This window comes from Thamnophis elegans, chromosome 14 (assembly GCF_009769535.1).
Source record: "Thamnophis elegans isolate rThaEle1 chromosome 14, rThaEle1.pri, whole genome shotgun sequence".
Lineage (NCBI taxonomy): Eukaryota > Metazoa > Chordata > Lepidosauria > Squamata > Colubridae > Thamnophis > Thamnophis elegans.
Genome location: NC_045554.1, coordinates 14998413 through 15010653, shown reverse-complemented (window position 1 = coordinate 15010653; position 12241 = coordinate 14998413).

Below are 12241 nucleotides of genomic sequence, written 5' to 3'. Positions count from 1 at the left end.
GTCATAGCTGTTTTCACTGAATTTCCCATTTCTAGAATTCGTGAAATCATGAAGACCCCCCAAGTCACTCACCTGCTCCCTTGGGAGGTAGTGCTTTCTCCTTGAAGGAAATATTTGGAGCAGAAAAAAGTTGTAATGAGCCAACAGTAATATCTTGCTTAGGATCCAGTCTGGCCTATTTCATCCCAGTCAAACTTTTTTTTTAAAGACTTATCTGCCAGTCTCCCATCAGCTTTCTGGACCTAATCAATAATGTTGTTTGCAAGACATTTCTGTATTACATTCTTGGACAGGCTTGAGTCAAAATATATTCTAGCAGAGCCGTCTGCTTATAGATGCTTTCATATTTTTCAGCCCTTCTTTTTACAATATCCATGATCAAAAAGTGTGCATCTAAACACAGGAAGCCTTACATGTAGCTTTGTAGACTTTACATCTGTTTTTGAACTGCTCTTGAGAGCAGCAATGACAGAAGCTGTGGCCCAAATTAAGGAGTCAACTGTTGACAGTTGTTTATGCCGGACCTTTTTCATGAGAATTCCTGCATGAGTTAGGATGTGATGGGGAAGGGTCATTTTAATCACGAAAGTCTGATTAAGAGAGATGCTAAATCAGGTCTTTTTCCCTGGCATCCTGATTTTTTAATGCAGGGGTGTCCAAACTTGGGAACTTTAAGCCTTGTGGACTTCAACTCCCAGAATTCCCCAGCCAGCTGGCTGGGGAATTTTTGGAGTTGAAATCCACAAGTCTTAAAGTTCCCAGGTTTGGACACCCCTGGTTTAATGGATTTACCAAACTCCACACTGACAATGGGGTTATATTTTTAGAGAGCACAGTAGGTTTGGGATGAGTTTCGTGTTCTTACAAAGAGAATGGTTTAAAAAGGAATTACTGTAAGATCAAAATATTCATTTTTGCAAAGTGACCGGAAGCCTGTGTTTGGAAGCTGAATTGACATGAAGAGGACCAGAGTAGAGTAATCACATATTTGGATATATAGTCTTTCTGGTTTTTATGTTTTTCTGTTGTGATACTTGGAGAACAAATGCCGGTGAAGTATTGCAGAATGTTCAGAAGTCGACTCTGTCCATACAAGTTAGTTGTCGATCAAGGTGTTCTGTGTATACTGGCAGCAGTGAAATTGTTTATAGCCAGAGTTTAAGCATCTTAAACAGAATTTAAGTGCTGTAGTGGCGCAGTGGTTAGAATGCAGTATTGCAGGCTACTTCTGCTGACTGCCGACTGCCAGCAGTTTGGCGGTTTGAGTCTCACTGGCTCAAGGTTGACTCAGCTTTCCATCCTTCTGGGTGGGTAAAATGAGGACCCAGATTGTTAGGGGCAATACACTGACTCTGTAAACTGCTTACGAACTCCCCGTGGAGATTCGTACCCTCACCACCCTCCAGACCTTCCGCATAGCCCTTAAAACCTGGCTGTCCCGACAGGCCTGGGGCTAAAGACCCTAACCCTCCCCGAATAATATGAATGTTGTGCTTTAAACGATGTATTGTCTTATATGTAACTTGGTTTGTCCTCCCCTCCCCCTGAACTGTGAGCCGCCCTGAGTCCCCCCAGGGAAAATGGCGGCATACAAATAAAGTATCTTATCTTATCTTATCTTAGAGAGAGTTGGAAAGCACTGGAAAGTGCTATAGAAGTCTAAGTGCTATTGCGATTGCTATCACTGTTTTATGTAACTCAAACAGGACCTCTTAATAATATTGCAACTCTGAGGTCTTTGCAATCAAGCTTTTTCAGGATTTTTTTTTCAAGTTCCTTGGTCTCTCCCAAATGCAGCTCAGCAAGCAAAATCAAAATAGGAACTGCAGTGCTGATAAACACTTGTGTAATGGCTAAAATTACCCGTTGTTTTTTGCAAGTCATTTGGTTTCCAAGCCAATTATATCTACTTTAGTAGATGACTTTATTTCCAGATGAAAAGGTTCTAAAATCTCAAAACTGAATCAGTTTCAAAAGAAGCTCTGTGGGCAAATTCAGTCAAGATAATTATTATTTTTTCTAGATTTCTGTATTGTACAAATATTTTTTTTTGTGTGAAATACTTACTCCGGTTTTCCTCTCCAGCCTGCACAGAATTTAGTTTAAAGCCTTTCTAATGAAATGCCATCAGCCTGTACACATTTTTTTGAAGTGTGAAACCCATTTTCCACCAGCAATCTGTAATCTAGATTGATCCTAATCTGTAATCAGACTATATTCCTGTGAATTAAATCTCTCATATTGACTGTTTCTATGATTGTGTCTAACAGCCGCAGTGGCACAGCAGTTAGAATACAGTACTGCAGGCTACTTCTGCTGACTGCCGGCTGCCTGCAATTTGGCAGTTCGAATCTTACCAGGCTCAAAGTTGACTCAAACTTCCATCCTTCTGAGGTGGGTAAAATGAGGTCCCAGATTGTTGGGGGCAAGAGGCTGACTCTGTAATCCACTTAGAGAGGGCTGTAAAGCACTATGAAACTGTATATAAGTCTAAGTGCTATTGCTATGTAAGATTACAGGCCATCTTCACTTAATGACCACTCATTTGGCAACCATTTGAACTTACAACTGTACTGAATGAGTAATAGTTACTACTACTACTGATTCTCATACTTAACATTCGTCAGAGTGCATTCACAGTTGTATAATGACATTCCAGGAACGTTGGAGCCCAAATTACAATTACAAATGTTGCACACTGCCCTGCAGTCATATGATCATAATTTGTAACCTTCTTTTGTGCCCTGCTGGTGGCCAGCAGAGCAATGTAGTGTTTCCTGCCTAAATAGGGGGTTGGGCTAGAAGACCTCCAAGGTCCCTTCCAACTATTGTATTGTATTCTATTCTATTCTATTCTATTTTGAGTGCATTTCATATACTATGGGTTGAGTCAACAGTTGTTTGATTCTTCACAGTACTATGTTATGAGATACTACAATGTTTTCAGAGGTGGGTTCCTACCAGTTCGCACCTATTCGGTAGAACCGGTTCGTCAAATCTACCAAACCGGTTAGAAGAGGTTCCACCAGTGGAGCCGGAAAGCAGGCCACACCTACAGAAGAGGTTCCACAAATTTTGAAACCCACCACTGGTCCTTGCATATGATTATTCTACACTTTCATGCTCATATTTATAAAACTCAGTGCCTCTGTAAAAGGTAAGGATAATTACTGCATTTGTGGTGTAATCAGAACTTTGCGTGTGTTGAAGTTGTTTTAACACAAACCAAAGATGCCTTTTAAAAAACAAGTTTACATCATATTCTTATGCATGCCAGTGCTGTGTGTGAGGTAATTTAAGGTGGTTCTGACAAGTGTCGTCGGCATCTTCATATCCAGTCACATGGGCGGCAAGCCACTCCCACCCAGTCACATGGGTGACAAGCCACTCCCACAAAGGAGGCCACACCCACAGAGTAGGTTCGAACAATTTTTGAAACCCACCATTGAATGTTTTGTATACGGGGAGGCATTAGAGTATCTCCTCTGTTCCTCGGGGATCTACCGTTCCATCTCTTGTCTAGAGTATTTATTTTCTTCCCCTAAAGGCAGAAAAACTTTCTCTTCTTTGTACTGCTTGAAAATGCTTCTGAATTCCAGTGGTGTAGAAGATGTTCCGTTTGCCGCTTCTGGTTGTTACTGTTGACCGCTTTGCTTGCTTCCTCCTTGCCTTCTTTATGGAGAGCTGCTTCCATTTTCAGAGTTAGGATCTTATTTGATCTGATAAATTTTCCTCCTTTTTCAGCCACACACAGTTTCAATTTTTTTGACATTTTCTTCAAGGGTTACCACAAATCTGTGCTCTTCACAAATATTCACCCAGCTGTTCTTGTGCAGGAGCAGAAATATGCCTCAAGCATTACAGGTCACAACTGAAAGCTTCTGCCTTGTTTGTCTTTTAAGGCAGTGTTTTTCAACCTTTTTTGTGCAAAGGCACACTTTTTTCATGAAAAAAATCACGAGGCACACCACCATTAGAAAATGTTAAAAAAATTTAACTCTGTGCCTATATTGACTATATATAAAGTAATTTTACCACGGCACACCTTACACTATGTCATGGCACACTAGTGTGCCGCGGCACAGTGGTTGAAAAACACTGTTTTAAGTCATCACCAGCAGAAAAACCTTTTCTGGTTCCCTTCTCAAGATTTTTGCACAGATTTTTGACAGGGTAAATCTATTAAAAGTCAGTTTTAATATCTATTGCACTCTCATGTTAGCAGTCCTATTTAGATGTACAAAATGTCCCCTAAATGTCTATGGAGATTCTCAATCATACAGCTCATGATTGGCACAAAGGTGCATTTCAAAAGAAAACTGGAGTTTCTTGGGATTTTTTTTTTTTTACTTTGAAAATATTTTGCTTCTCATCCAAGAAGCTTCTTCAGTTCAGTTTGGAACAAAGAAGCTTCATGGATGAGACATGAAATGTTTTCCAAGAAGAAAAAAAAACAAGAAAGTCCATTTGCCTTTTGAAAAATATATTTGTGAGAATACCCCCTTCTTCGTGCTGCTGACATACTTCTTGTAAAACTGATGGGATCTGAAATACATCTTGTTGTGTGGCCAGATCCTATTGACTATTTAGAAAAACAAACAACAAACAAAAACCATATTTTGTTGCCCAGTTGTGCAAATTCATGGCTTTCCAAAAGTTAGGTACTTCTTTTGAAAAATCAAAAGAAGCACTACAAGAGATTGTACTATTTTTATGCAAGTTTTAAATGTTCTTAGCAGCTGAAAACTCAGTTATGACATTCTCACTAGCCACCATAAACCAGCATATTATACAGCTGGGTGGGTGAAGTTAATATCAGGGTTCCAAGTAAGACCCCCAATGAAAGAAGACTCCGAAGCCAAGGTATCCCAAATACTTGTAAAGAGTCCTACAGTAGGCTGCCAAAGTCCTTCGGGATAAAGCTGATAAGCACCTTTATCTTCCTTAAAAATCTGCCAAAGACTTAATTGGCAATTAGCTTGGCAAGGCCGCATGAAGCAAAGAGTCAAAACGGAGCATCAGAAGGTAAACTGACCAGCATGAACCAAGTTGCTTCCTGCAAAGGCTCATGTGCCTTTGCTCCTCCTTTATGTCCTATGGGAGGGGCCAAGCACCTCCAAACCTTACTCCTGAGTCGTCCCTTCTGTCTTAACTGTTCTTGCCTTCTGGCACCTCTGCGCATGCATGCACTGGGAACGGGGAGAGCCTGTTCCTCTGCATCACTGCTGTCCGACTCTGGGGGCTCTGGGGGCAGCACATAACTCCCAGATGGACCTGACCCCCTCTCTGCCTCCGATGGAGAGTCCTCATCCAAGCCTTTCCCAGACTCCAGGACTGGCTCATGTTCCTCCCCAACCTTCTGTACGTCCTTGACTCCCAGAGAAAGGAATGCTGTTATGGCTTTATACTTCCACCAACTCAATACTACCCCCCTCCCACATTGCCACATCACTAAGTGTGACATCGCTGAAGATCCAAAGAAAAGGATGGCCTCCAGGGCTGACAGTTAACACAGAAAGGCAATGCAGTCAATCATTGCAGAGAATGCCTGACATCATTCAATGTAAAATAACTTTGTCTCCAGTTTGCAGTGTTGCTGATTTTGTTTCTTTCTCCCTTCAAAATATACAAAACTCTGTTAGACAAAAACCTTGACTCAACCAAGCAAAATATGCTGTGAATTGAAGTCTTCCGCATTCAAAGTATTTGTTCTTGTCCGACCTATTGATAAGTAAAATCGAGTAGGGTTTATTTTTTTCTTTGTTGTGTGTATAGATAAAGTAATTCAATGTGCTGGTTTGTGTCAAGAATCCAATTTAGAAAAGCTATGCGAATAATTGTCTATTATTATAACTGATGTTTGGCCCATGTGAAGCCAGATCACATGCTTCTCTACTACTGTGAGATGCTAAAATATAAACCTGAAAAAATATCCTTAACACACAGCATTTAGAAGATTGTTAGTTGTGAATACATTTATTTCAATGATTCCATTAATCCCCTCTTCGTTTCTAATGCTTGAACAAAAAAAATAAATGTTTTCCATATCTCAAAATGTGGAACCCTTAAATAATGCTTCTTTTTTAATCTATCCAGTTAGTGTTGGCCCTCCTAGGTGAACAAGATACAAAATAGAACTACATGAACTAATTCTACTTTTTTTTTTTTTTGCAGGGCTGCATTAATAGAGTCATGCAAATCTGTGTGCAGTGGCCAAAAAACCCAATGCAATCCTAAACTGCATTAACAGAGAGATACAATCAAGATCAAGGGAGGTACTAATACCACTCTATAAAGCCCTAATACCGGGATGGCGAACCTATGAGCTATTTATCAGGAAACGCAAGGTGCTGCCCTGTTAGCTGGCACGTGCTGGCCAGCTAAGTTCATCCTTTTTTAAAGCCATTTTTTGCTCTCCCCAGGCTCCAGAGGCTTCATAGGAGCCTAGTGAGGCAAAAAGAATCAGGAGCTTCCCTGAAGCCTCTGGAGAGCAAAAAAATGGCCCTACGGGCAAACCGGAAGTCCGGTTTGCTCGTAGGGTCGGTTTAAGCCCTAAGGAGGCTTCAGGGATCTTCAGGAGGCTTCCCTGAAGCCTCCAGAGGACTAAAAATGGCCCTATGAGCAAACCGAAACTGGTTTGCTCATAGGGCCATTTTTAGTCCACAGGGGGCTTCAGGGAAGCCTCCTGAAGGTCCCTGAAGCTCTGGAGGACCTCCAGGGGGGAGGCTGTTTTTGCCCTCCCCAGGCTCCTATAAAGCTCTAGAGCCTGGGGAGGGTGAAAAAAGCATGCACAAAATGGGGGGAGCCCCTCTCATGCATGCATGAGCACTGGGGGGGGGACACGCATTGCATTATGGGTGTGGCACGCCTGTGCATGACCCCCCTGCACTTCCCCTCTTTCCCAGACTCTTATGGCACGCAAGCCAAAAAAAGGTTCGCCATTGCTGCCCTAGTAAGACCACACATAGAGTACTGCGTCCAGTTTTGGTCACCACACTATTAAAAAATGTTGCAATTCTAGAAAGAGTGCAGAGAAGAGCAACCAGGATGATTAAGGGACGGGAGACTAAAACATACAATAGACAATTGCAGGAACTGGGCCTGGCTAGTCTAGTGAAGAGAAGGACCAGGGGAGACAGGATAGCAGTCTTCCAGTATTTGAGGGGCTACCACAGAGAGGAGAGGGGTCAAGCTATTTTCCAAGGCACGAAGGCCAAACAAGGAATAATGGATTAAAATTGATCAAGGAGAGATTCAACCTGGAAATAAGGAGGAACTTTCTGACAGTTAGAACAATCAACCCATGAGACAGAAGTTGTGAGAGGTTCATCGCTGGAGGCTTTCCAGAAGAGATTGGACTGCATTTGTCAGAAATGGTGTAGGGCAGCGATGGCAAACCTTTTTGGCACGGACTGCTGAAAAAGGAGCGCATGTGCGTGCTCATTGGGACTGTAAAATGGAAGAGGGTCTGCCCAGGGGGCATGCGCACACCAGAAAACATCTGGTTTTCAGTACATGCATGCATGCATGCTAGCCAGCTAGTCTTCTGGATACTGGCAGGCATGTGTGCGCAACAATCAGCTGGCCGGCGCACATGCTCACAGCAAAAAAACCAGAAGATTAGCACATGCATGAAGGCCAGCTGATCATCGCACACACATGCACACCAGAAACCCAGAAGAGGAACAGGTGACAGTGCACATGTCATGGCTCCACATGCCACTTTGGTTCACCATCACAGCTGTAGGGTCTCCTGCTTGGGTGGGGGGGGGTTGGACTAGATGACCTACTGTACCAGCGCCCTTCCAACTCTGTTAATCTAATCTGAAAGCACAATTTACCAGCACTATTTTTAACCATCTTACCAGTTGGGCAGGTACTTCCTTAATGTCTTCCTCTCCCTGTTAAGCAACTGTGGGTTCTTCCCTCTCTTCTCTAATTGTTTCCTAGACAACATGGCTTTCTCTCTTCCCCCAAGGTCATTCCCACAATCTATTGCATTTAGGAAAATGTTTATTTTTTTTATTTCGCTCTAAACAAACAAAAAGGACCCTGCTAATGGAATCCATTTGTAAATCAAATGAATCCAAACAAATAATGTGATAATTTACAGTTTAACTTCCATTTAAAATACTTTCAACCCAATGTGATGCCATTAAGCTAGAATTCTTTCTCTCTCCCTCTCTCTCTAATTTGTTTAAATTATGCAGCACATTAATATTGCTAATTATGAAAAGGACCCCCATGAACCTGGGAATGTTTAGCATTCAGAACTGGAACGCTATGCAAAATTAGTCATATGACATTGTTGAAGGAGCTTTCATTGGGCCTTTTTCCCCAGTAACTTGTTTAAAGTTTAACTGTGACTACAACAAACAGCAGTCGTGGCAATCTCAGGTTATTTTGGCAATCAATTTATTCATGCTGCATGCCCTCTAAATACAGAAGGCTTTCTTCTAGGAATAGAATTTGTACAGCATTAACAGCAAAACCTGCATGTTTCTAAAGGAAACACCAAACATTTGTAATTTTACAAATCCCCGTGTTGTTTGAGTGCAGCCATGGCAGTTGAAATAACGATGGAGAAAATTCGTCAAACTCTTGATGTTAAAGACACAACATGCCAGCCGCTGGAGGCAAGAAATTTGGGAGCCTTAAGATCCACCTTCTTGAAGTATTAACTACATGGCTTGTATTTCTCTCTCTTTTTCCTCTGAAGCAAGGAGGCTACCTGTTTTATACCAAAGATTTGTTTCCTTTTTGAGTGGAAGAATCCAGAAGTCAGCATAGCATCAGGTAGAAATCAGGAATTTGATGAGTTATAGCATAAACAGAGGTATATAATCAAGATTGCATGAAGTGTTAATGCCACTTTATAAAGCCTTGGTAAGGCCACACTTGGAATCTTGCATCCAGTTTTGGTCGCCACGATGTGAAAAAGATGTGGAGACTCTAGAAAGAGTGCAGAGAAGAGCAACCAAAATGATTAGGGGACTGGAGGCTAAAACATATGAAGAACAGTTGCAGGAACAGGGTATGTCTAATCTAGAGAAAAGAAGGACTAGCGTGACATGAAAGCAGCTTTCCAATATCTCAGGGGTTGCCACAAAGAAGAGGGAGTCAATTTGTTTTCCAAAGCACCAGAGGGCAGTTCAAGAAGCAATGGGTGGAAACTAATCAAGGAGAGAAGCAACTTAGAACTAAGGAGAAATTTCCTGACAGTTAGAACAAATAATCAGTGGAACAACTTTCCTCCAGAAGTTGTGAATGCTCCAACACTGGAAGTTTGTAAATAAGATATTGGATAACAATTTGTCTGTAGTGGTGTAGGATTTCTTGCCTAATCAGGGGATTGGACTAGAAGACCTCCAGGCTCCCTTCCAACTGTTCTAGTCTAGTCTCTAGTCTAGTCCTGTCCTGCCTTAGGCACAGAACTAGCTAGGTGACTTTGGGCCAATCATTTTGTCTAGGAAGAAAGAATTTGCAAACCATTTAAAAAAAAATACTGCCAAGAACACTGCAGGGGGCTTGGCCAGGAGTCAAAACTGACTTGAAGGCACACATTTCTAGGAATAAAATAAGCCTTGCTTTCATGACACTTTAATTGAAATTAAAACTGCATTAAATATTCTAAATACTATTACATTCCGTGCATTTAAAAATGTATTTCGTTACGAATTGACAGATGCAGTCATATCAAATGGCAATGCGGAGATAACTTTCAAAAGAATTGGGGGGGGGTGTACAATCACGTTTTTTAGGAAACTGTAAGACTTCTAACCCTAACCCTGCCAACAAACGTTTGTACAGTCAAGGCAATGGTTTTCCCAGTTGCAATGGATGGCTGTGGAAGTTGGACCATAAGAATGGTTGAGCGCCAAAGAATGGAGGCCTTTGAACTCTGGTGCTGGAGAAGACTCCTAAGAATCCCTTGGACTGCAAGGCGATCAAACCGGTCAGTCCTAGAGGAGATCAACCCTGACTGCTCTTTAGAAGGCCAGGTCCTGAAGAGGAAACTCAAAGACTTTGGCCACCTAATGAGAAGGAAGGACTCACTGGAGAAGAGCCTCATGCTGGGAACGATGGATGGCAAGAGAAGAAGGGGCTGACAGAGAATGAGGTGGATGGATGGAGTCACTGAAGCAGTAGCCAAGAGCTTAAATAAACTCAAAAGGATGGTAGAGGATGGGAAGGCCTGGAGGAACATTGTCATGGGGTCACGATGGGTCAGCCACAACTTTGCAACTAACAACAACAAAGAGTTCTGGTTCACATTTTGTACATTTCTGTCCTAAAGTATATGATCCCATCAGAGCAGGACTATTATAAAATGAAGGATAAATCCTCTTCTGAAAATCTTCTACATTTATAGAGATAACTGCTTATACTGACATAAATTTATATTTCTTTCTTTAGTCGTCATTCTAGAAACTATTTGGTGTTGGAAGCAATTGAAGTTGGAAGGAGTAATGTGTTGTTTGCCTCTAACTTGATTAAAATTGAAGCAGAAAATAAACTGGACCCAAGAGATGTTCATCTTCTACTAAGACACCTGCTATGAATACCAGCTACTCATACATCACTGTAAGAAGTGTATTTCCTTGTTAAAACAGACACAATGTGAAGGCACAAAGAAAGATAGATCTTTAAAGAGAGATGCAATAGAGCCACATCTGAACTTTTCATTACTCCCTTTTCTTCTTTAATTACAATTCTTGCCACAGTAAAAGGATGCAAAGTAAAATAAGTGCTGAAGAATGCAGGCAATATCACCTTAATCAAAACTTTTGAAGTGAATAAGTAGTTTACAGGACTTCGGCCTAAACATCTTTTGATTAATTAAAGAGACTCTGAATATTAGCTATTATTGTCTGCCATTACAGTACATTCTCACAGCATCAAGAAGAAGAAAAAAAGAGGATGCAATTTTGTTGTTAATATGTAAGCGAAAACCACTTCATCTCATTCCAGTTAGATGATTACATTCAATTCTCATTTCATAAAGGATTCACAGCTGAAATGTCAAAAATGAGGTAATGGCCAACATTTGCAAAACCTCTGAAACTTATTCCATGAAAAGCAATTTAAACATAAAAGGTTGGTTAACCTTGAATAGTCTGATTAATGAGCCAGAAAAAAAAGAACCCTCAATGCAATTTTCAGTGAATAAACAAAACTTCATATGCAAACTTAGAAACATTTTGTCCGAACAAAAGAAAGAACAATCAAACTTAAACTAAGATGCCATCAACCTATCATCCTATGAAGTTACCAAAAATCTATCAAAACACAAAGGAGAAGTATGTTGCACTACTATAATTATTTATGAATAATGTGCCACAGATGTATTTCTCTGAGGTACTTCAAAGTCTAAAATGTAGGTTTCGTCAAATTAAATACAACTGAATAGACCATTAGCGGACTGTTTTAAAAGTTAAAAATGACTGTTAAATCAAATCCCTTGGAGGTGAGTTGATATGTAAACATATTTAAGAGACTGTGTTCAAAACACGGGATTTCTTGTTCTTCAGTCCATCATTTTTCTTAAGTGTTTTCATTTCTCTGAAGTCAAGTAGTACAATGCAATCTGAGGCTTAAATGTTTATGCTTTCAATAGTTTTTTTAAAAAAATACTGTTTCTTCTTTCTTCCTTTGCATCAGCTGAATAGACAAACTCTTTCTTGTTACAGGTTTTGAATCCAAGTCATGGAGGTAGACTTCCAAAAATGTTAAATCTGGCCTAGGAATGATTGTGGTTTCCTTCACCCTCAAATTCTTCTGAAGCAGTGATGGGATTCAATTTTTTTTTAATAACAGGTATGTGGGTCGGGCTTTGTGGTTGGGGCGGGGCTTTGTGGGTGTGTCTTTGTGGGCATGGGAGGGGAAGGATGCCACAAAATCTCCATTCCCTCCCCACTCCTGGGGGAAGGTTACTGCAAAATCCCTATTCCCTCCCCTCCCAACAAACCTGCTCTCCAGCTCCGTTCTCCTGTTCAGGGTAACAAAAGAAGATCGGCTGGGAGGTTGGGAGGCAGCGGGGGCAGGGCCAGCCTATTTGCTGGTTCTCCAAACTACTCAAAATTTCTGCTACCAGTTCATTTCATTTCATTTCATTCATTTCATTTATTGAGGCCGCCCAATCCCAGAGTTCTCCAGAACCTGTCAGAACTGGCTGAAGGCCACCTCTGATCTGAAGCCATCCAAAGGTCTTTGCTCTCATGTGCATCTCAGGCTTTACTAT